Source organism: Humulus lupulus, chromosome 7 (assembly GCF_963169125.1).
Source record: "Humulus lupulus chromosome 7, drHumLupu1.1, whole genome shotgun sequence".
Taxonomy (NCBI): Eukaryota; Viridiplantae; Streptophyta; class Magnoliopsida; order Rosales; family Cannabaceae; genus Humulus; species Humulus lupulus.
The window spans coordinates 116339515-116361719 of NC_084799.1; the positions used below are offsets into that span (position 1 = coordinate 116339515).

The 22205-nt window shown below is 46.1% G+C and overlaps 1 long non-coding RNA gene across 1 annotated transcript; it reads right to left on the bottom strand.

Annotated features, from left to right (window-relative positions):
* Positions 1-935: 935 nt before the first annotated feature.
* On the bottom strand, positions 936-21092 carry LOC133788572 (uncharacterized). The gene is made up of 6 exons (XR_009873284.1): positions 20684-21092; positions 20444-20571; positions 20219-20335; positions 19861-19954; positions 2547-2639; positions 936-1165 (listed from the first exon to the last, which is right to left on the bottom strand). It is a non-coding gene; the product is annotated as an uncharacterized LOC133788572 (long non-coding RNA).
* Between the last annotated feature and the right edge of the window lie 1113 nt (positions 21093-22205).

Here is a 22205-nt window from a genome sequence, read left to right on the forward strand (position 1 = left end):
CATTCTATGGCGAGACTCTAAGGAAAACATAGTCTCCCACTGGGAACTCCACGTTCCAGTGTTTGTGATCTGCATAACTTTTCTGTCTACTTTGAGAAGAGCATCCTAACTCTAATCTTCTCAATGGCCTCATTGGTCCTCTGAACTGCTTCAGGACCCAAGTATCTCCTTTCTCCTGTCTCATCCCAATGAATGGGAGATCTGCATTTCCTACCATACAACATCTCATAAGGTGCCACCCCAATGGTAGACTGATAACTGTTGTTGTTGAAAACTCTCTCAATGGTAGTTACTTACTCCAGGATCCACTAAAATCCAGCACACATGCTCACAGCATGCCCTCTAATATTTGGATCGTCCTCTAAGATTGTCCACCTGTCTGAGAATGATAAGCAGTAATGAACTTCAACTGTGTTCCAATGGCCTTTTGCAAACACTACTACAAAGAAGGATTTTTAGGACTAGCATTGCGAGTCCTAAAAAAGTTTTTAGGACTCGCGGGGCGCGAGTTCTCTATTTGAGAGCCTTAAAAACTAAGGTTTTTTAGGACTCACATTGCGAGTCCTAAAAAACTGTTTTTAGGACTTGCGTTGCGAGTCCTAAAAAATCTGCTGCGAGTCCTAAAAGATCTGGTTGAGTGCCTTCAATTAAGTTTTTAGGACTCGCATTGCGAGTCCTAAAAAATCTACTGCGAGTCCTAAAAAATCTGGTTGAGTGCCTTCAATTAAGTTTTTAGGACTCGCAACGCGAGTCCTAAAATATCTGATTGAGTGCTTTAAGTAATTTTTTAGGACTCGCTTTGCATGTCTTTAAAAGTAATTTTTTTAAAAAAAAAAAAATGCAGCTACAATTTTCATTTTGATTTATCAAAATATATCCCTTTGAGTGTACAAAATGTATTATATATGTTAGATTTCTAAAATTTCAAAAGAAAATACAACAAAATAATTTTTTATTAATTACTCAAAAATATCATTTTAGTATTTAGTCTACTCGGCTTACAAAATCATATTACATGACAGTTTATACTACAATCAAATTATATCATCACCAAATATTAAACAAGAAATGTATACAATGTTAGTGAAATATATTTTTTATTCTAAAAACTTCAACTGTCAATGTTGTCTAGTATTACGCCAAAGAAATGCATCTCAATATAGACCTGCACATTATAAAAAAGTTATTTAATTATAAATATATTATAATTCAAACTTATAAATAAGTAGACACACACATCATCATCATCATTTGCTTTTAACAATAAAATCAAAGTGAAAATGCATAATTAAGCTACGCAAATTGCATTCAAATCAAATAGTTTTGACTAAATTAAACATCTAATTAAGCATCTTTTAAGAGACCCTTTTAATCATAATCCACCTCTTAATCTCTAATTTTATTAAAACTTTAATGCAGACTTATTATTTATTATGATGTTATGGTTCAAGTGGGAAGGAGCTTAAGTGATAAGACATTAGTACTATTTAATTACTTGATTAATTAAGAAAGAAACATCACTAATTTGAATCCTTTCTTGGATGTATAGTAATTGGAACTTATGATGGAAAAAGATATTAAAACTATTATATTGCACATCAAATTCTTTGTTTATTTGCAATAACTGATGTTGGTTTTTTTTTATCTTTTTATCTTTTAGCTAGAGACATTTTATGAAACAATTTTTCGCATTGTAAATACGATCAATTTTAACATATAACTTAATCAAAATCCTCCCCACAATTACACCTATTTCACGAAACGGAACCTATAATTACTAATAAGAAGAAACAAACTCAATCCACCAAAAACAATCCAGAATCTAAACCCAGAAACACCAAATACAAGCACAATTGAAAGAAATTGAAAAATATCATCAAGAGTTAGAGACAACTCAAGCCTTTAATGAAACCCCTTCTACGCAACTAAAACCATCAAATATTTTTAAAAAAAATACTCACTTTAGCTGCCTATGAAGTAACCCCAAGCGTTGATTTTAGATAATAAATTTCTTCATGCTATATAAATATATATTCCTAAAAACCAAATATCATATATCCTAAATCTATTTCAAATCATATAAACCCTAGAAATTAGGTTAAAAAGGTTAGAAAATAGGCCACAATCACCAACGTAAGCTTAGTTAAAGGTTCACAATAAGTGGCAGAACAAACACCGTTGAAGAATCTTTCTAAGATTAATTTTCAGAATGTTATATTATATGTCCACACAAAACTAAGTACAAAAAAATCTATAGAAAATCAGACAACATATCTCCTAATTTACTAGCCTAGCCATATGTCACAATCAACACCATGTCAAACAAATCAAACAACACACAAATTTTCATCCATATATCATCGCAGCACGCAAAATTCTCATAACCTATTTTTACATATAGCCATAAATAAGAAGTCTTAACTCAACTAGGAAACTATTTTTTTATAATTCAAACTTAGATAAGCTCTAATAAAAATCTTTAAAATATATGAAAATAAAACTGCAATCAATTTCTAATTACATGAAACATGTTTGGTATTAATTACCTGTTCTACACCTTGAACTGAGGACCTTTCCTTTCTGGAAGCATCACCATGTTCAGCTTCAGCAGCTAAACTGTCATGGACGTCCACAGCATCCTATTAACACTGGCAAACATGAGAAGTAAAGGCAGTGAGAATATTTACAAAAGCAATTCATAGTGCTTATAATAACAGACCAATTTCAAGCAAAAAAATAGTCTAAATGTTATTGCTGCAGTGCAGGAATAAAATACACAATAGCTTAACTATAAGTTTGCTACATCTGTGCAACTCTAATTTATTTTTTCTTTCCAAGGGATAATAATGTCTTTGGCGGCTTTCACTCAGTCGGATATAGTAAAAATGGTTGAAACTTCTGCTCTTCTTTGTCAAATATTGTACTTGGAGCATATAAACTCCAAGTTTGTGCTGAGAATGATTAATATGCATCTTGATCATGTATTTTTTTTCCTGGTATTATTGACTACATCTACGTGTTTCTGAAGATAAAGATGACAATCTCTATTCATTTCAACAGATGATTCTTGCCATGGGTATTCATCAGCTTAACTTCAGAAGGTCTATTCTAGTTTTCCTTTCCTCTGCTTTTTCTCTAGTACTATGGGTTTGCATTTTATTAATATTATATTTTGCCACATATTTTCAGTGATTGGTTAGCCTTTTGGATTTCATATGTGATGGTCATTTAGATTGCAATGACCTGCTAACATCTATAACAATAGGTTAATCTTATAGTTTCTAGTTCCTGCAATCAGAATTTGGTAGGTTCATTTCAATAGTGTTTTTCATTTTTCATCTGCATACACTACTTAATGTCATAAATATGTTTTGGTAAAACATTACAGGGAAGAATTGCTGCTTTAACAACTCACGTGTGGATTTCTATCTTGACTATGAACCACACTCATCATCAACAAAGAACATATGCCATCTCTTCCAAAGTATGTACTATAGGACTTAGCTCTTTATGAAATTCTCTTAGGCAGTTGAGAGATCCAGTGGTAAATCACTCATAAGTAATACTGAATATTTCCCTCTCTTTGGAAATTAAAGGTTGACTCTTCTTGGTTCTACTATCATTTGTTTTTTTTTTCTTCTTTAACTTTGTTTTTCTCATTTTATTTGGTTTGGTAGTGATCTGAAAGGGTACTTTTTCCAAGTATGACTATGGAGTACTATCATATGTCATTTCTGTCCTAATGGAATTTATAGGACAGCTGAAGGTTACAAAGCTCTTGTTCTGAATCATGAAAAAGTATCTTGGTATAGGGAAGTTTGGAATAGAACCATCATACCTAAGCATGGATTTATCTTATGGCTTGCGGTTCTAGACAGGCTACAAATGAAAGATAGGCTGTTTAGATTCAACACAACAACTGATTATCTTTGTCTTATCTGTGGTAGTAACAGAGAAACAAGAGAACATGTTTTCTTTGACTGCCATTTGAGTTATTCTTGCTTGAGGAAAATCAAAAGCTGGCTGGAATGGAAGACAGCAGCTTCTACTATGCATAAGCTGCTGAGATGGATTGCTAAAGCCAGGTTATCTCAGTTCAGGAAACAAGTCCTTATGGTAGCGTTGGCAGCTATGATATACCAGATTTGGTGGTGTAGAAATGAGGCATTATGGAATCAAAAAGTTTATACAGCAAATATAATTGTACAAAGGATTCTGTTTACCGAGTTTTTCGGAAACGAATAACTTACAGAATAATAAAAAGATAAAAACTGTAGAAATGCTGAAATGTAACTAAACAAACAGTGTTTTTACGTGGTTCAGGCGTTAACAAGCCCTAGTCCACGAGTCGATGTTATTATACTTGGGAAAGGTTACAGTAAGATGGCTGGTGCACAGGAACTTCACACACTCATAGTGTTTCTCTCGGGTTCTCTTGAAGAAGATGAAGCTAGAAAGATTTTAGTAGAGTTTTTGCTATATGATTTTTCCGTCCCTCTTCTTGTAAAATGAAGGGGTCTTTATAGCTAGGGTTTTGGATTAGGGTTTTTCTCTACGTACATGAGTCTTAATTACACCAGCCATAAATAGGGATACAATTACTGTAGTAGCATGGCTACAAGACTCTATGTGGTTATATTTACGTGAAAGTATGGGGAACACACAAAGTCAGCCGTCTTTTCCAAGTTGTCAGCGGAACAGTAGGCGAAAAGGTACCCTTAGGCGTGCTGGGATGTGTGCGGCTTTGACCTGACGGGCGTGTCAGGCGGGATCCTGTGTCAGGCGGATATCATTCCAAATATGCCTCCTCCAGGACTCGACCGTTTGGCTTTGTTCCGTGCGAGGCACGGAACTGCTTCCGCGGAGACCACTCGAAGAGCTTCTCCTGGAAGGAGCTTCCCCGAAGGATACCCCTTCGGGAGTCCGGGAGAGTTGACGAGTTTCCGTATTGTGTTTGCTTGGAAGAGTAATCCGGACACTAAACGGGAGAGGCGAAGCCTTTCTGTTCATCCGCGAGCTCTGGTCACCTACCGTGAAAGACATCGATAATTCTGCTTCCCCGAGGTCATCAATCTAAACGCTATCCGGAAATCTGGATAACATTTACCCCCCAAGGTCACGGAGCTTTGAGAGATCCGGGAGCTTGTACAATCGGTTTCTTAGACTAGGCGAGGGGGCACCTTCTGTGTTCCCGGAAGGGTTCCTTTTTCCCGCCTGAGTGTTAGTATGAAAAAGAAAGGGAATTTCTTCTGTTTGAGATCAAGTACTCAAGTGCGGCAAGGACCACGTGTCATTCTGGGAATGGTTCTGCGACCAAGACGTGTGCGTGAGGCGACTGGTTGAGGATGCGTGCGTCAGTCATCTGACTAATGATTTGACGGTTTTTAATGGTACTCAGGGCCCGAGGTGGTGTAATGATGGGAAATAAATACTTTATTCCCATCCGAGGAGTCATAAATAGGATCGTCGCTTCCTCTCCAGCCGTTGGATCTGATGCACACGGAATGGGAAGATCGGGACCGTCCACTTGAGGAATTCGAAACGGCTTCTTCCCTGCTATAAAAACGAGGGAAAGGACCTTTCTTCCTCTTTACGCTTTCAGATTCTCCATCTTTAGGATTTTCAGATTTCCAAACCTTCGAACTCTCAGGCTTCCCGGCTTACGTTCCCCCGAACTTGCCATTTCTTTTGGTAAGTATCTGGAAACTTTTCTTTTTGATTTGGCAGTGGGTTTATTCCCCGAAGTTCCTGGTTTGAATCGCCATTCATCTTTGCAGCTTTTACTTCTCGTGATCGTGCTGTGCAGTGATCCAGTTACTCCTTCAACCTCCACCTACCCGAATATCAGTAAGTATTTCTACTTTGCTCTTTCCTCCCAGACCTTAGGTTGTTGGTAGTTGTTAGAGTAGAGGTTTCTGCCATTATTGCTTATGTGCATGCGTGAATAGGGCTTTGGTAGGCATGTGATCGATTGTGAGTCGATAAGTAGCCTTTTCTGCATGCTTTGGCGATTTGCGTTTGGAAAGTCGTCCCTTGTTTTGCTGTTTTAGGGCATAAGCATGAACGCCTTTAGGGTGTCTTTCTCTGGAAAAACACTTCTTTTGGTGGGCTTAGGCTCGGGGTCTGAGTCTGGTTCCTTGCTGCCCTTCGGGTGGCATGGTGCCAATCCCTCGGTAAGCTCGGTGGGAGCCTCTCCAAGCAGTTTTCGGGGAGGGTCTCCCCGACGCCTTTGATACCACTAGGGTATGACAAGGGTGCTGACTGCTTAGAGTGTTTTCTTCTTTCTTTTCTTTTGTCCAGTGACGAACATCTCAAAGGAATAACTCCTTGCTGTGGGGGAGGCTGATTCTGCCCAAGAGAAGGGCTCTCCTGTCGCTGGTGGAAAGGGGAAAGGAAAGGCGAAAGTGGTCGCGGCTAGCCCACCAACCTCCAATAGTTCCATCTGGGAGATGGACCAAAAGCCGAACCTTTTCAGAAATTATGGCATGCTGGAGCTGTATTCCTCTGAGGCAGGCCTGAAGAACATCCCAGGTCTGATGTGGCACCGTCTGTCGGTGCTGGGCGAGTCAGCTAGCCAGAGTCACGAGGGCTTTGGTGCCTGGAGCTGGGCACACATAGTGTGTGGGGCGCACCTGCCCCTAAGGAGTTACTTCGCCAATTTCTGTGTGAAGGCGGGGAATTCCCCCTTCCAGTTAATTCCTCCCAGCTACAAGCTCTTAGCAGGGTGGTTCATCTTTTGCAAGTCCCGGAGACTGGAAGCTCCTACCCCGGAGGAGGTGCTGTACTTTTACGGGTTGAAGTCTCAGCCTATGAGGGGTCATTCAGACAAGGTGGGGTTTTACAGGCTAGAAAGGCACCCGGATGTGATGTGCCCCACTTGTCATACCGCGAGGGTTCCAGACCTCCGGGAATACTGGTTCCTGACGACTGGCTTCCCGCTAAAGAGGGTGCCAGCCCTATCTTTGGACTTCAAAATCCCTGGTAAGTGCTCCTTCCTCTCCTTTTCAACTTTGTTTCTTTGCGTTTGATTTGCCTTTTGGGAGGATCTCTAACGCTTGTACTTGATTTTTGCATAAGTCGTTCCGCGGACACCTCGCTGCGCGGAGATGATAAGGAGGTTCAAGTTCTACGAAGGGCTTTCTGAGGAAGAGTTGAAAGTGGAGGGACTTGTGACCTCCGAATCGTTGAGGGAGTATGGGTTACTCGCCTCCTTCCAAAATATCGAGCCAGTGAGTGGCAGGGGGCAGACTCAGGTGTCGGCTGACATCCGGGAGCAGATTGCCCTGGAGCTGTCTAAGGTGATCACCCAAGCAGCCCGAGACGAAAATACTTTATCTCCTAGTTGGGCGGAGAGGTTCCCCGACCCCCAGCCGGAGGAAGAGGAGATTGAGGCTCGCCACGCCGCGGCTTACCCTAACATAGGGGCTCCGGGGGCTAGTACCTCCGGGAGAGGTAAGACTAGTTTTCGGTTGATTCACACCCCCAGCCTGTCTGAGGTTTCCCGGACCTCTCAGATGGGGTTTGATCCCCGTTTCCTTAGGCTAGATCCACGTAGGATACCTTTCGACAGGTATTGCGATAGGGTAGATGAGCTCCTCTGGTGTCTGAGTGACGGTAGTCTGCTAGAAGGTGTCATCATGGTTGACCCTTCTTCTCTCAGCATGTCATTCCTGGACTTCAAGGAGTACGGGAGTTTCCTGGAGCAGGAAGCGATGTTTTGAATTGCTCGGGGAAGGCCATCCACGTTTCTCGTGCATGGTCGTCCCTTTCAAACTTTTCTTTTTCTCGTTTCTTGCTCCCTGCTGGCGCGCTTGCTTGTGCTTTTTGATTGCCGCTTCTTACTTATTTTCTTTCTCATTGCTCGTTGGTTCGTTAACCTTGCTTTGTACGTTTCTTGCAGAGTATCCGGAAGCCGAGATGTTGGGGAGAGTGACTTTGCTCATTAAGAAGGCTGCCACTAGCCAAGACCCGTCCACGGGGAAAGGACGGAAGACCAAGGCTGGTAGGGGAGGTAAAACTGCCTCCCCCAAGAAGACGAGTGGCGAGGCGCAAGTGTCTCCGAGGGTAGAGAAGTCTCCTGCTGACGGGCCTTCCGAGACCATGATGGTCTCGAGTAGCAGCAGCGACGGGGAAGGGCTTGTGTTCCCCGTGAAGACAACTGGGGTGAGCAAGCGTCCGGGAGAAGATGCTGAGGGTGCTAAGAAGAAACGCCTTAGACACTCTTCTCCTAGTCGAAGGCAACAACAACAGCAACGACAGCAAGCACAACTACAACAACAGCAGCAACAAGAACAACAGAGACAATCACCAATGTCACAGCTGCAGCAACCACAACATCCAAACCAGCAGCAGCAACAAGGGCAATTACTTCTGATGCCGCAGCAGCAAAAGCAACAGACCGGGGCCTTAATACCCCGTCTGCCTCCTCCCCCAGCTCAAAGGGGGTCCACCCTTCTGGGGTCTCCTTCTTCTCAGACAACCAACCTTCCTCTGCCTGGCCTGAAGTTCCACTTCCCACGGAAGCCAACCAGTTTCCCCGCTGCCCTCCTGGAGGGTGTAAGACGGGCCGATAGTTTTTTGAAGAGGCGGTTAGAGGCGGAGAAGGCTGTTACTCAGGGAAGGGCAGATAACTTGTCTGCCGTGAAGAGAGCTGAGCTGGCCGAGGGGGTGAGATCTCTTCACCCGGCCGGAGCGGTTCTGGATGGTCCAGCCTTGGAGAAGAGGCTGGTGCCTAGGCTCGGACGTGCATTGGCGCCGTTCGGAGCTGAGATGATGGAGGACATGGCCCTGAGCTTATGCGAGCTCAATTATGAGAAATGGGCCATCAGTAGCAGCAAGGATCCGCTGTTGCTGACACACGCTGTGAAGCAGCAACTGTCCGGGGTAAGCCGTCAGTTGTTATTTTTTGGGATCACCTGTCTTTTGGTCCGACTTTAGCTCATTCTGTTGTCTTTCCTTGCAGGCCTCTATGATCGCGGAACGCTCGTTCCGGGAGGTTGGTGCAGCTCTGGTTCAGCTGGAGGAGAGCCAACTGGCTCGCCAGGCCTTGGAGGCGGAGAAACAGAAACTGACCCAACAGGCCTTGGGGGCTTCGGAGAAGATTGATCAGGCCCGGCGCACGGCTGAAGAAGAGGCGGAGAAGAAATATCTTGCCAAATATCAAGAGTACCGGGCCAAGGCAGAGAATGAGTTTAGACAGCGGTCGGATGGGATTAAGGCCGAAAACTCCAAGCTCCGGGAAGAGCTGTCCCAAGCCAAGGTGGAGAAGGATACCCTGGAAGCCCGCTTGCAATCAAAAAACGATCTCCTCCTTAAGCGGCAAGAGGAATATTCCACTCTTCAGAGTAAGCTGCACGAGGAGGAGCAACTCCATAAGAGGAGCAGGGATCTCGTGTCTATGCTGCAGTTGGGGCTCGCCGAGAAGGATAAAGAGATCGGGGCCTTGCAATTCACTGCCAGGGGGCATGTGACCGAGAAGCAATCCGTGCTGAACCAAAATAGGGAGCAGCGCAAGGAGATTGATTCTCTTAAGGGGGAGCGGGATGCCTCCAAGGCCGAAATGGAAAAATTGAGGGCCCAACTAACTGTCGCGGAAGCACAGCTGGCAACCTCCGAGGCGGAGCGCTTGAAGGAGAAGGAGGATGCTGAGGTGATACTGAACAGGACGATTAATATATCGCATGTGGTCCTCATGCATCAACTCTGGAAAGTGAACCCGGAGGTATTAGGCTATCTGGGAGATGATGCCGAAGCCATGAGGGAGAAGCTACTCGTGTGGGATCAGGGCCCAGAGGCGTACGTCCAAACTTACAACATTGACGAACGTGCTGAAGCTCCTGAGGCGGGAGATCCCGGAGAGGCGGGGACCTCTGAACCTTCTCATGACCAAGTTCCTCCTTCCAATGAGCCGACTCCGCCAGCCTCAGTTGAAACCGATGCCCCCGAAGCTGCGGTCGTGGAAGCTGTAGTTACCCCCAATGCTTGAAGGGGTTTTATCTTTAATTATTTTTCATTTTGAGTTTTTCATTGCGGACATTTTTTCCATAATCATAGCATTCTCCTTTCTTTTCTGCCGAGTTCTTTATTTATCTTTGCGCTTAGGGTAGACATTTATACGGTAGAAACTGTTGTAGGGGCGTATGGGGTTTTGGTTCCAACGGCCAAAACCTATGCACTTCCCACTTGAAGCTTTAACGGATGATGTCTTTTCCCATGTAGTTTCTAGGTTACGAAGGTTTCCTGGTTCCAACGACCAGGCTCCTTTCACCGTACTTTAGCTTTCCTGAGGCAAATAGCCAATCCCGGGACTTGTAGTTATACTGTTCGCTGGGATTGCTAAGGTGAGTCGTTCCATTTTTTGGAACGGGAGTTCTTTTGGTGAGCATCGCTAGACTTAAGGTTAGATCTTTGCGAAGCAAAACTAACTGTTGTTGCGAACCTCATGGTGGCTGACTTCAGGGACCTGGCACGGAGCCCTGCGAGGCAAGGCTTATTGTTGTCGGGGAAATCGCCACGCCCACCAGGTGTGATCCTGGAGCAGGGGCATTGCGAAGCAAAGCCGGCTGTGAGTGGGGGGATCGAGCATGTCTGCTTCTGGAGCTGAAACTTGCAATGGCCATGGAGCTTGCCATGCATTATTTTGTGAGATCCGGAGTTGGAGCCTGCGAAGCAAGGCTTACAATGGTCGCGGATCTTGCCATCTTTCGCCTCGCTGGACCCGGAGCTGGAGCTTGCGATGCAGAGCTTTACAGCGATCACGGGTCTAGCCATCTTTCGCCTTGCGGGACCCGGGGCTGGAGCTTGCGAAGCAAAGCTCTACAGCGCTCGCGGATCTTGCCATCTTTCGCCTTGCGGGACCCGGAGCTGGAGCTTGCGAAGCAAAGCTCTACAGCGCTCGTGGATCTTGCCATCTTTCGCCTTGCGGGATCCGGAGCTGGAGCTTGCGAAGCAAAGCTCTACAGCGCTCGCGGATCTTGCCATCTTTCGCCTTGCGGGACCCGGAGCTGGAGCTTGCGAAGCAAAGCTCTACAGCGCTCGCGGGTCTAGCCATCTTTCGCCTTGCGGGACCCGGGGCTGGAGCTTGCGAAGCAAAGCTCTACAGCGCTCGCGGATCTTGCCATCTTTCGCCTTGCGGGACCCAGAGCTGGAGCTTGCGAAGCAAAGCTCTACAGCGCTCGCGGATCTTGCCATCTTTCGCCTTGCGGGATCCGGAGCTGGAGCTTGCGAAGCAAAGCTCTACAGCGCTCGCGGATCTTGCCATCTTTCGCCTTGCGGGATCCAGAGCTGGAGCTTGCGAAGCAAAGCTCTACAGCGCTCGCGGATCTTGCCATCTTTCGCCTTGCGGGATCCGGAGCTGGAGCTTGCGAAGCAAAGCTCTACAGCGCTCGCGGATCTTGCCATCTTTCGCCTTGCGGGATCCGGAGCTGGAGCTTGCGAAGCAAAGCTCTACAGCGCTCGCGGATCTTGCCATCTTTCGCCTTGCGGGATCCAGAGTTGGAGCTTGCGAAGCAAAGCTCTACAGTGCTCGCGGATCTTGCCATCTTTCGCCTTGCGGGATCCGGAGCTGGAGCTTGCGAAGCAAAGCTCTACAGTGCTCGCGGATCTTGCCATCTTTTGCCTTCCGAGACCCGGAGATGGAGTTTGCGAAGCAAAGATCTACAGCGATCGCGGAGAATTCTGCAAAGGACTTGTCAGGGAGTTGGGGGTGTTTTGGTGTAGCTCTATGAACGTGCCTCAACCCCCAGTCCCGTCCATCGCTGGGCTACACAGGAGATAATTCTCATGATACATAATGGCAGGCATTTCCATGGCAATTTTCACATAAGCACATAATGCACATATGACACGTAATGCAAGCATGTTCATGGCAACAAATAAACCTAAGCTTAACAATTTAAACATTTCAAATAATTTAAAATTTTCAAACACAATGCTAGCACATAAGTGGTGTTCTGTGTACGTTTTGTTCAAGGGGCGTATGGCTATGCCTTAGCCATGTATACCCCCCAAGTGAGCGTGGGGTCCGGACGTCTCCGGACTGCGTGGTCACTTGTTAAAACGCAGCTTTGAACACAGGGATAAAAAGTGCAGTAAAAGCGGAGTGAATCTCTCCGTGTTTCATTAAATTAGCCTGCTAGGCGTGAGTTTTACAACAGGGAGGATTATTTCCACATTTTTCACTTTTGCTATTTTCACCAAGGACTTCCGACTGGATGGTCCGGGGCCTACTGGCAGTAACGGCGGAGGTGCTCCGCGTTCCAGGCGCGCGGGACTTTAGATCCGTCGAGTCTCTTTAAGTGATACGTCCCATGGCCCACTTTTTCTTGGACTTCGTAGGGGCCTTCCCAGTTGGGTCCGAGGACTCCTACTCCCGGATCCTGCGTAGCAGGAAATACTCTCCGTAGGACAAGATCCCCAACTTCGAATGTACGGCTCTGGACTCTCATGTTAAAGTGTCGGGCTATCTTGCCTTGGTACATTTTTAGTTGGACCTGCGACTGCTCCCGGAGCTCTTCGATCATGTCCAAGGACTCCTGGAGGAGGGCATGGTTCTGGGTAGGATCGTAGGTGTCTTGCCTGTGAGAGGGGATCATAGCTTCTACTGGGATGACGGCCTCGCAACCGAAGGTCATGGAATAAGGCGTGTGCCCCGTCGAAGTTCTCTCTGTTGTGCGATAGGCCCAAAGTACTCGCGGAAGTTCTTCCGGCCAGTGAGCCTTGCAGGCTTGGAGTTTTTTCTTCAACGTGGTCTTTAATATTTTGTTTACAGCTTCCACTTGCCCATTAGCCTGGGGTCTGGCGACTGCGGAAAAGCTTTTGATAATTCCATGCGAAGCACAGAAGTTCGTGAAGTGTTCACTGTCAAACTGCTTTCCGTTGTCGGACACAATTTTCCGTGGAAGCCCAAAACGACACACTATATTCCTGATGACAAAATCCAGTGCCTTTTTAGATGTGACCGTGTTCATAGGTTCAGCTTCAGCCCATTTGGTGAAGTAGTCTACCGCGACTATGGCGTACTTCACTCCACCCTTTCCAGTGGGGAGGGAACCTACTAGGTCAATGCCCCAAACGGCGAACGGCCAGGGGCTGGTCATTAGGGTAATTTCTGTAGGCGGCGCTCGCGGAACCTTGGCGTACCTCTGGCACTGCTCACACTTCCTGACATAATCCACACAATCCTTCTTCATGGTGGGCCAGAAGTATCCTTGTCGAAGGATCTTTTTGGAGAGGCTCAGCCCGGAGGTATGACCGCCACAGAAGCCTCCGTGAATCTCATGGATGATGGTGCTGACTTCGGTTTCGGCAACACACCTAAGGAAGGGTATGGACAACCCCCTGTGGTAAAGCTTTCCTTCCATAACCACGTATCGGGGAGCTTGATATTGGAGCTTCCTTGCGTCAGCTTTATCAGTGGGGAGCTCTCCGGTGGTGAGAAATCTGAGGATGGGTCCTATCCAGGAGTGGGAATGGTCGATGATGGTGTTTATCCTTCGTGTCTCAGTACTGGGGGCTTCTAAGTGCCCGATGGGGACTAAGCCATACTGTTCAATCTCCGGGTCCGTTGCAAGCTTGGCCAGCGTGTCCGCAAGTGAGTTCTGGTCCCGGGGGACCTGGCGGATTTGGTAGCCTTTGAAATGCTGCAGTAGGTCGCGGGAGAGAGACACGTAGGCAGCCATCCTTTCGCCTTTCGTCTGGTATTCCCCGGATATTTGGTTTACCACAAGTAGGGAGTCGTTGTATACTTCGATTTTTTGGGCTCCGACTTCTCTGGCCAGTCGTAATCCAGCTAACATGGCTTCGTGTTCTGCCTCATTGTTGGATGCTGGGAACGCGAAACGGATGGCGCTCTGGAGCTGATGCCCTTGGGGAGATATTAGGATGACCCCCGCTCCAGCTCCTTTTTCTTTTGAGGCTCCGTCTACATAGACCTTCCAGGTGGGAAGTTCCGGGACAGGATCTTCCGGGAGGTTATTCATTCCCGAGCATTCCACAATAAAGTCCGCGAGAGCTTGACCTTTTATGGAAACACGTGGTTGGTAGTGGACGTCGAACTGGCTCAGTTCCATGGCCCACTTAAGCAATCTGCCAGAAGACTCGGGCTTCTGCAGGACTTGTCGGAGAGGGTGGTTGGTGAGTACTTTGATGGTGTGCGCCTGGAAATATGGCCTCAGCTTCCGTGAAGCGATCAGCAAGCAGAGGGAGAGTTTCTCGATCATCGAATATCTGGACTCGGCGTCCAATAACCTCTTGCTTACGTAATACACAGGGAGCTGGATACGGCCATCTTCCCGGACGAGAGCGGCACTTACTGCGTGCTCAGTCACAGCTAAGTATAAGAACAACGCCTCTCCTTCGACAGGTTTGGACAGAATGGGAGCTCGGGTTAAATGTTCTTTGAGGTGTTGGAAGGCTGCTTCGCATTCGGGGGTCCACTCGAACTTCTTGTTTCCTCGCAACACATTGAAGAAGGGGATACACTTGTCAGTGGCCTTGGATACGAAGCGGCTAAGAGCAGCTATCCTTCCGGTAACGCTCTGGACATCCTTATGTTTCCGGGGGGAAGGCATATCTATGAACGCCTTTATCTTCTCAGGGTTGGCTTCCACTCCGCGGGAGCTGACAATGAAATCGAGGAACTTCCCAGACGAGACCCCGAAAGTACATTTCTTTGGATTTAGTTTCATCCTGTACTTTCGGATCACGGCGAAAGCTTCCTCAAGGTCGTCACTGTGGTCCCCAGAGGTCTTGGACTTTACCAACATGTCGTCCACGTACACCTCCATGTTCCTCCCCAGTTGGTCCTTGAACATTCTGTTTACCTGACGCTGGTACGTCGCCCCAGCATTCTTCAAATCGAAAGGCATGACCACGTAACAGTAGACACCCTTGTCCGTGAGGAAGCTGGTGTGTTCCTGGTCCGCGACATGCATCTTGATCTGGTTGTATCCGGAGTACGCATCCATGAAGGATAAGAGTTCGTACCCGGAAGTAGCGTCTACCATCTGATCGATTCGCGGGAGAGGGAAACAATCTTTCGGGCAAGCCTTGTTTAGGTCCGTGAAGTCAATGCACATTCTCCAGGACCCATCGGGTTTCGGGACTAGAACTGGGTTGGCCAACCACACGGGATAGTGCGACTCCTGGAGAAAGTCTATGGACATCAATTTGTCCACTTCAGCTTTGATGGCTTCGGCTCTCACTGGGTCCAGTGGCCTCCTCTTTTGGCGAATTAGAGTTGTAGATGGGTCTATGTTGAGTGCGTGGCACGCAACATTGGGATTAATCCCCGTCATATCAGCGTGGCACCATGCCAGGATATCCTAATTATCCTTCACAGTGGCTACGATCTTATCTCGAACGGCCGACGGCAGGTTTTTCCCCACCTGAATGACCTTGGTGGGTTCTCCTGGGTTGAGGATCACCTCTTCGACTTCCTCCATCGGCTCTATTGCTTTCTCGATTCCCACTCTTGGGTCGAGTTCGTCAAAGTATGCCTCCTGAGCACCCCCAGTTTCTGGCAATTCTTCCGCCAAAGGAATGGCAGCAAACGTCTCTTGGACCGTGTAGACGGATCGGACGGAGACGTTATAACAGCTCCGTGCACTTCTTTGGTCTCCTCGGAGGGTGCCAATACGCCCATCGTCGCATGGAAACTTCAAACATAAGTGGCGTATCGAGGTTATGGCCCCACAATCGATCAGGACCGGTCGGCCTAAGATGGCATTGTACGCCGTGGGGCAGTCGACCACCTATGCTTGAAGGCACAAGCGTCGCTTTCTCCTCTGAGGGTGACTGGCAGTTGAATTTTCCCTAATGGCATGAGTGCGTCCCCATTGAAACCTTGAAGCTGGATGGGGCATGGGGCCAGGTCTGTCTCGGTCAATCCGATCGCGTGGAAGGCCGCTTTGAAGAGGATGTTCACGGAGCTTCCGTTATCGACCAAGATCCGTGAGACCTTCTTATTGGCAATCTGGGCTTCCACCACGAGGGGATCGTTGTGGGGGAAGTGCACATGTCGAGCATCATCCTCCGTGAAGGTGATGAGAAGATCCATCATTCGGGGACGTTGAGCAGGTGATTGAACCAAGGCGCACATCTCCTCGGCGTGCTCTAACTCCCTCAAGTACCTCTTCTGGGAGTTGCGGGTGCTTCCGGCAAGGTGTGGTCCTCCGGAAATGGTGGCGACGTGTCCGTCAACGGGTGGTGGAGCAAGGCCGGGCGGATATGGGTTGCCTTGTCCTGGAGCCAACAAGGCAATGGGCGCCGGAGCGGGTGGAGCAGGAAGTGCGGGGAACTGAGACCCGGGAGTTTGGGGGTGACCGGCTCCAGGAGCGCTAGCGGCCCCCCTCTGTCCCGGGGAATATGCAGCTCCGTGAACTATCCCCTGTCCGGGATAGATAATGGGTATCCTCACCCACTGACCGAGGTGTCCCGCTCTTGCCAGGGACTCGATCTCATCCTTCAGCTGAAGGCACTCGTTCGTGGTGTGGCCCACGTCTCCGTGGAACTTACACCTCTTATTGGAGTCTCGCGGACGCCTTCCTCCATGAGACACTTTCGGGGGCTTCCTGTAGTTGACCATATTACAGGTCGCCCGATAGACATTCTCTCGCGAGTCTATCAAACTGGTATATTCCGTGAACTTGGGCTCATAGTCCTTCCGGGGTTTCTTTGAATGGTCTCCCCGGTTTGAGTTTCTTCCGCTTCGTTTGCTCCGCGATTGGCTCAAATTTCGTTCTGGGGCTCCCGCTTGCGGCTGCGGCATGCCAGGAGCGATACTACATCCGGTTTGTACTGCTCCGTACCCAGAGAAATGGGTTTGACTCGGCGTCTGAGCAGACGCGGAAGGCCCATACACACTTGGAGTGAATCGGGCTCCTGGAAGCGTGAGGGCTGGTGCGGGAGCTTGCGAAGCAAAGCTCGGCGTAGTCACGGAAGGCGTTGGAGCCGGGGGAACTCCAAAGGCCTGATGGTAGGCATCCTCAAGGTTGATGATTCCCTGAGCTTTTGACATGAATTCGGACAGCGTTTCTGCCCGTCTCCTTTGCATTTCCCCCCATAGCAGGGAGCCGACAGTAAGGCCCGATTGAAGGGCGATCAGCTTCATGTCATCGCTGACCTTGGTTTTTGCAGCAGCTTCCATCATTCTCTGAATGAAAGCTTTGAGGTTCTCAGTGGGTTGCTGCTTGATGTTGGTTAAGGAACCAACCTCCATGTCGTGGTCGCGGGCAGCAATAAACTGCCTCCTAAACGCGGACTGTAGCTCCTTCCAACTGTGGATTGATCCGGGAGCTAATCTTTTCCACCAGTCCTCCGCGGACTTGGTAAGGGTGAGTGAGAAGCACATGCATTTGGCGTCCTCACTGACACGCGCCACTTGCATCATTTTATTGTATTTAGCTAGGTGGGTACGCGGGTCTGTCCTCCCATCATATAATTCTATGTGAGGCATTTTGAAGTTATCCGGGAGGGACGTTTCCGCGATCCTCCTAATACATGGTTCCGGGTCTTCCTCCTCAGAGTCTGACAGGGCCCCACTTTGCTTTCGGACCAGCTTGGTCAAGGCAGCAATCTGTTCCTCGAGCCTCTTCGTATCACTTTCCGAGAGGTCACGTCCCCGGAGCTTGTCATTAATATGATTTCGGAGGTCATCTCCGCGAGGCCGGGCCTTTTCTCCTTTGGCCTTTTCATACTTGGCCTCCAACCTTCTTCTTAGGTCCACCGTGGACCAGCTATCTTCGGAGTGCGAGTTCGCAGCCCGACCGTCCTGATTGACGGAATCACTGGGGCGGTTGTTCCTTCCCCTAGGCCTGGGTGCCTTAGCACCGGGCCCTTTAGGCACAGAGTGCCCCCTTGGGGCTGAAGGACGTCTGGGCTTAGGAGCGCCAGAGACCTTCTGCGCGCGGGGGGGGGGGGCAGTCGGCCTGGTGATTCACGCCTTTAGGAGGTGCAGGGGCGTCAGCGCGCACAGGCTCTCCAACTTTTTCTTTGCCCTTGTTAGGGGCGGCTTTGGATGGTCCAGCAGCGGCTGGATCCGGCATGGGGGCATCAGCACCACCTAGAACAGAGTCATCCTCGTCCAAGTCGCCTAGATCTCCGAACTTACTTTGGAGGCGTTCCATCATGCGTTGCATTCTTTCGGAGACGCGCTCCTGCTCAGCAAGCTTGGCCTTAGTGGCCACCAGTTCTTCGGCTACTTGGACCAGTTCTGGGTCCTTCTCATAGTAGCAGCCGTCCTTGTAATAACCGTCTTGGACATACTCTTCTTCGTCTTCTAAGTATGTTGTATCTTCGGTACTAACCCGATCCTAGCGGGATGTCGGGTCTTCACCTTGGTGGTCTAAGGGTTCGCTTTGCACCACATCTTCCATCACGGTATCGGGGTTGACCGTAGCATTTTTGTCAACAGCGGATTTTCTCGTAGTCACCATCTCTTTAGCACGAAGTGAATACAAAAAACGTACACAGAAAAAGAGCTGACTAACAACTTCCTACAGCTCTCAATGAAAGCACCAAAATGTTTACCGAGTTTTTCGGAAACGAATAACTAACAGAATAATAAAAAGATAAGAACTGTAGAAATGCTGAAATGTAACTAAACAAATAGTGTTTTTACGTGGTTCAGGCGTTAACAAGCCCTAGTCCACGAGTCGATGTTATTATACTTGGGAAAGGTTACAGTAAGATGGCTGGTGCACAGGAACTTCACACACTCACAGTGTTTCTCTCGGGTTCTCTTGAAGAAGATGAAGCTAGAAAGATTTTAGTAGAGTTTTTGCTATATGATTTTTCCGTCCCTCTTCTTGTAAAATGAAGGGGTCTTTATAGCTAGGGTTTTGGATTAGGGTTTTTCTCTACGTACATGAGTCTTAATTACACCAGCCATAAATAGGGATACAATTACTGTAGTAGCATGGCTACAAGACTCTATGTGGGTATATTTACGTGAAAGTATGGGGAACACACAAAGTCAGCCGTCTTTTCCAAGTTGTCAGCGGAACAGTAGGCGAAAAGGTACCCTTAGGCGTGCTGGGATGTGTGCGGCTTTGACCTGACGGGCGTGTCAGGCGGGATCCTGTGTCAGGCGGATATCATTCCAAATATGCCTCCTCCAGGACTCATCCGTTTGGCTTTGTTCTGTGCGAGGCACGGAACTGCTTCCGCGGAGACCACTCGAAGAGCTTCTCCTGGAAGGAGCTTCCCCGAAGGATACCCCTTCGGGAGTCCGGGAGAGTTGACGAGTTTCCGTATTGTGTTTGCTTGGAAGAGTAATCCGGACACTAAACGGGAGAGGCGAAGCCTTTCTGTTCATCCGCGAGCTCTGGTCACCTACCGTGAAAGACATCGATAATTCTGCTTCCCCGAGGTCATCAATCTAAACGTTATCCGGAAATCTGGATAACAGATTCAATTTAATGTAAAGTACAGAATTAGAAGTATAATGCCTAACAATGTTCAGTTGATAGAAAGAATGGTTTGAGAAATTGTAATAGTTTTCAGTCAGGTTTTTCTTACCTTGGCTGTTGAGTTCTAAATTGAAAGTTAGTAATACACAGATCTTATTTACCAAAAATTTTTTAAAAAAAATCTAATAATTCTATATTACATCCTACATGCATGCCACATTTAATAAAACATGATAATCTGAGAAAAAAAAAGGTTCATTACGATTAAATACCCATTACTAATTCAATAAGATTTTTTTTTATCCCTGATAGTTTCTTCTAAAATCACAATCCTCTCCAAAGAAATAACTCCAAATATAAGAAAATTAAACTAGGGAAATAGAACATGGAAGGAAAAACTGGTTCTTGCGTCTATACAAGTTATTAAAGCAGTAAATTTAAAGCTACTTACCGCATATACCATCATTCACTTTAGTAGAATAACACTTTAGGAGCATGCCCTGCATTTTGACAATAGAATCTTCCATTTGGACAAGCAGATGTTCCTACAACCCACCAAACAAATATGCATAGCATTTATCAAAATCAGTAAATCACATAGACACCCAATAGAAAAGTATAACATTTCACCAAACAATGCAATGAAAAGAAAGGGAAAAGAAAAACCAAATGAATGATATACAAACTACAGTAAAGTTAGCAAGTATAATAACCAAAAAAAACCCATCCCCATAAGAAATCAGATGCATCTTTCACCTAATATAGATAAATAATCAAATTCAGTAAAATATAGGAGAGGAAGATGATACCAGGCTCGTCGGTGCCATCGGGGCAGTCGCAGAAGTTGTCGTTGAGCTGGGTTTTGGTGAATTTCTTGGATCCGCCTTTACATTTGATGGAATCAGAAGACTTGTAGTATTTTTCATCTGAGTAATGAAGCCAACACCGTCAATAATTAATCATTCTTCTCATCACATATACAAACAAATATAAATTGAAATGTAAGAAAAGAGAAAGATGATTCTTCTCATCACGTCATTTTTCATCTGAGGAAGATGATTCTTCTCATCACGTCGATCCCCATCCCCACCATTGAGCCCGCATCTGAGACGAGGAAGACCATGAGCCCAGACCCACACCTCTTCCCCGTCACCGTCGTAGCCTTGCCGTAAAGAGAACAAAGTGAGAGAAAACATAGTGAGAAAGAGAACCATTTAAGATACAACATTACAAACCCATATGCCAAAATAACATTAGAAAACATGTATGACTACCTAACTAATCACAGATCGTCAAACAAAAGCTCGGGGTAGTTGGAATCTCGCTGGAAAATGCAAGAGGCGGTCGGCTTCGGACCGTTGGTTGACAGCCCTGGGCAGCGCGTATGGTGGTGAGCTCGCGGGGGTCGACGTTTCGAGGGCCGGCGGTTTGATTGGGTTGGCGCGTGTACGGCTTCGGCGATGGGACGATGGCCGTTCGGGCCTGGCAGAGGCAACACAGTGAGAGAGAGAATGAGGCTTCGGGGAAGATAGAGGAAAAGAGGGAGAGAGAAATGATGTTTCAAATTTTTTTTTTATTTTAAAATTTTCTTTTTTATTTAGTTGAAAAAAACTAATATCTAATATATAAATTCTTTTTTAGTTAACACAATTTATTTTTTATTTAAATTAAAAAAATCTTGTGTGTGACTGAAATAGATTTCCAAAATGTGTATTTTGACCCATTATATATTTTCGAAACAAATGAGTGTTTTTATGCTCTTATACTTAACAATTTTAAGGACTTACTTTGAGAGTCCTTAATACTTTTTTAGGACTCGCAAAACGAGTCTTTAAAAGTCATCATGTTTTTAGGACTCGCAAAGTGAGTCTTAAAGAGTATTAAGGACTCCCAAAGCAATTCCTTAAAATTATTAAGTAAAACACTCATTTTTTAGCCCAGATTTTTTTAGGACTCGCATATTTTTTTAGGACACTCATTGCGAGTCCTAAATTATGTTTTTTCAGGACTCCCAATGAGTGTCCTAAAAACTCCAGAAATATTTTTAAGGACTTGCATTTATGTGCGAGTCCTAAAAAAGTGTCCCGTAAAGGGTATTTTGTAGTAGTGAAACTCCCATAGAACTTGGAAGTGAATGTGGGGCCTCGATCTGACACGATCGACCTCAGTGCTCCATGGAGGTGCACAATCTCTCTCACATAGAGATCTGCGTACTGATCAACTGTATATATAGTCCTCACTGGTAAGAAGTGAGTTAACTTGGTGTAGTGATCCATAATAACCCATACTGAATCATGTTGACCAACAATCACTACAAGAAAAAACAGTATTCATAACACTTAAAAACTGCTAACCGGGAGTATTGATAACACTTATGAAAATGCTAACATAGCCCCTGTTATTAAAAGTCCTGTCTTTTCTATAACAGTATTCAAATGTTATGTTCGATTTTATCTTAAACTATTCAATAACACATTTTTAGTTGCTATAATATTCAAATAATAACATTTAGTTAGAGTATTTGGTTATAAATTTGGAGTTTAATCTTATACTTTATGCATAACACTTTCCAACTGTTATGAAAATTGTTATATTTGATCATTTTATAACGTTTTTAGTTCATTCTATTATATAAATCATAACTTTTTGTCCCAATTATAATATATTATATAAAACAACCATAATTATTGTAAATTCTCCCAGTAATAACATTTTGTTATTTTGTAGTATGCATTTTTAATTGTTGTAAAAAGTTTTTATTATTGTATTTTGATTAAAAAAATCACAATTGATCAC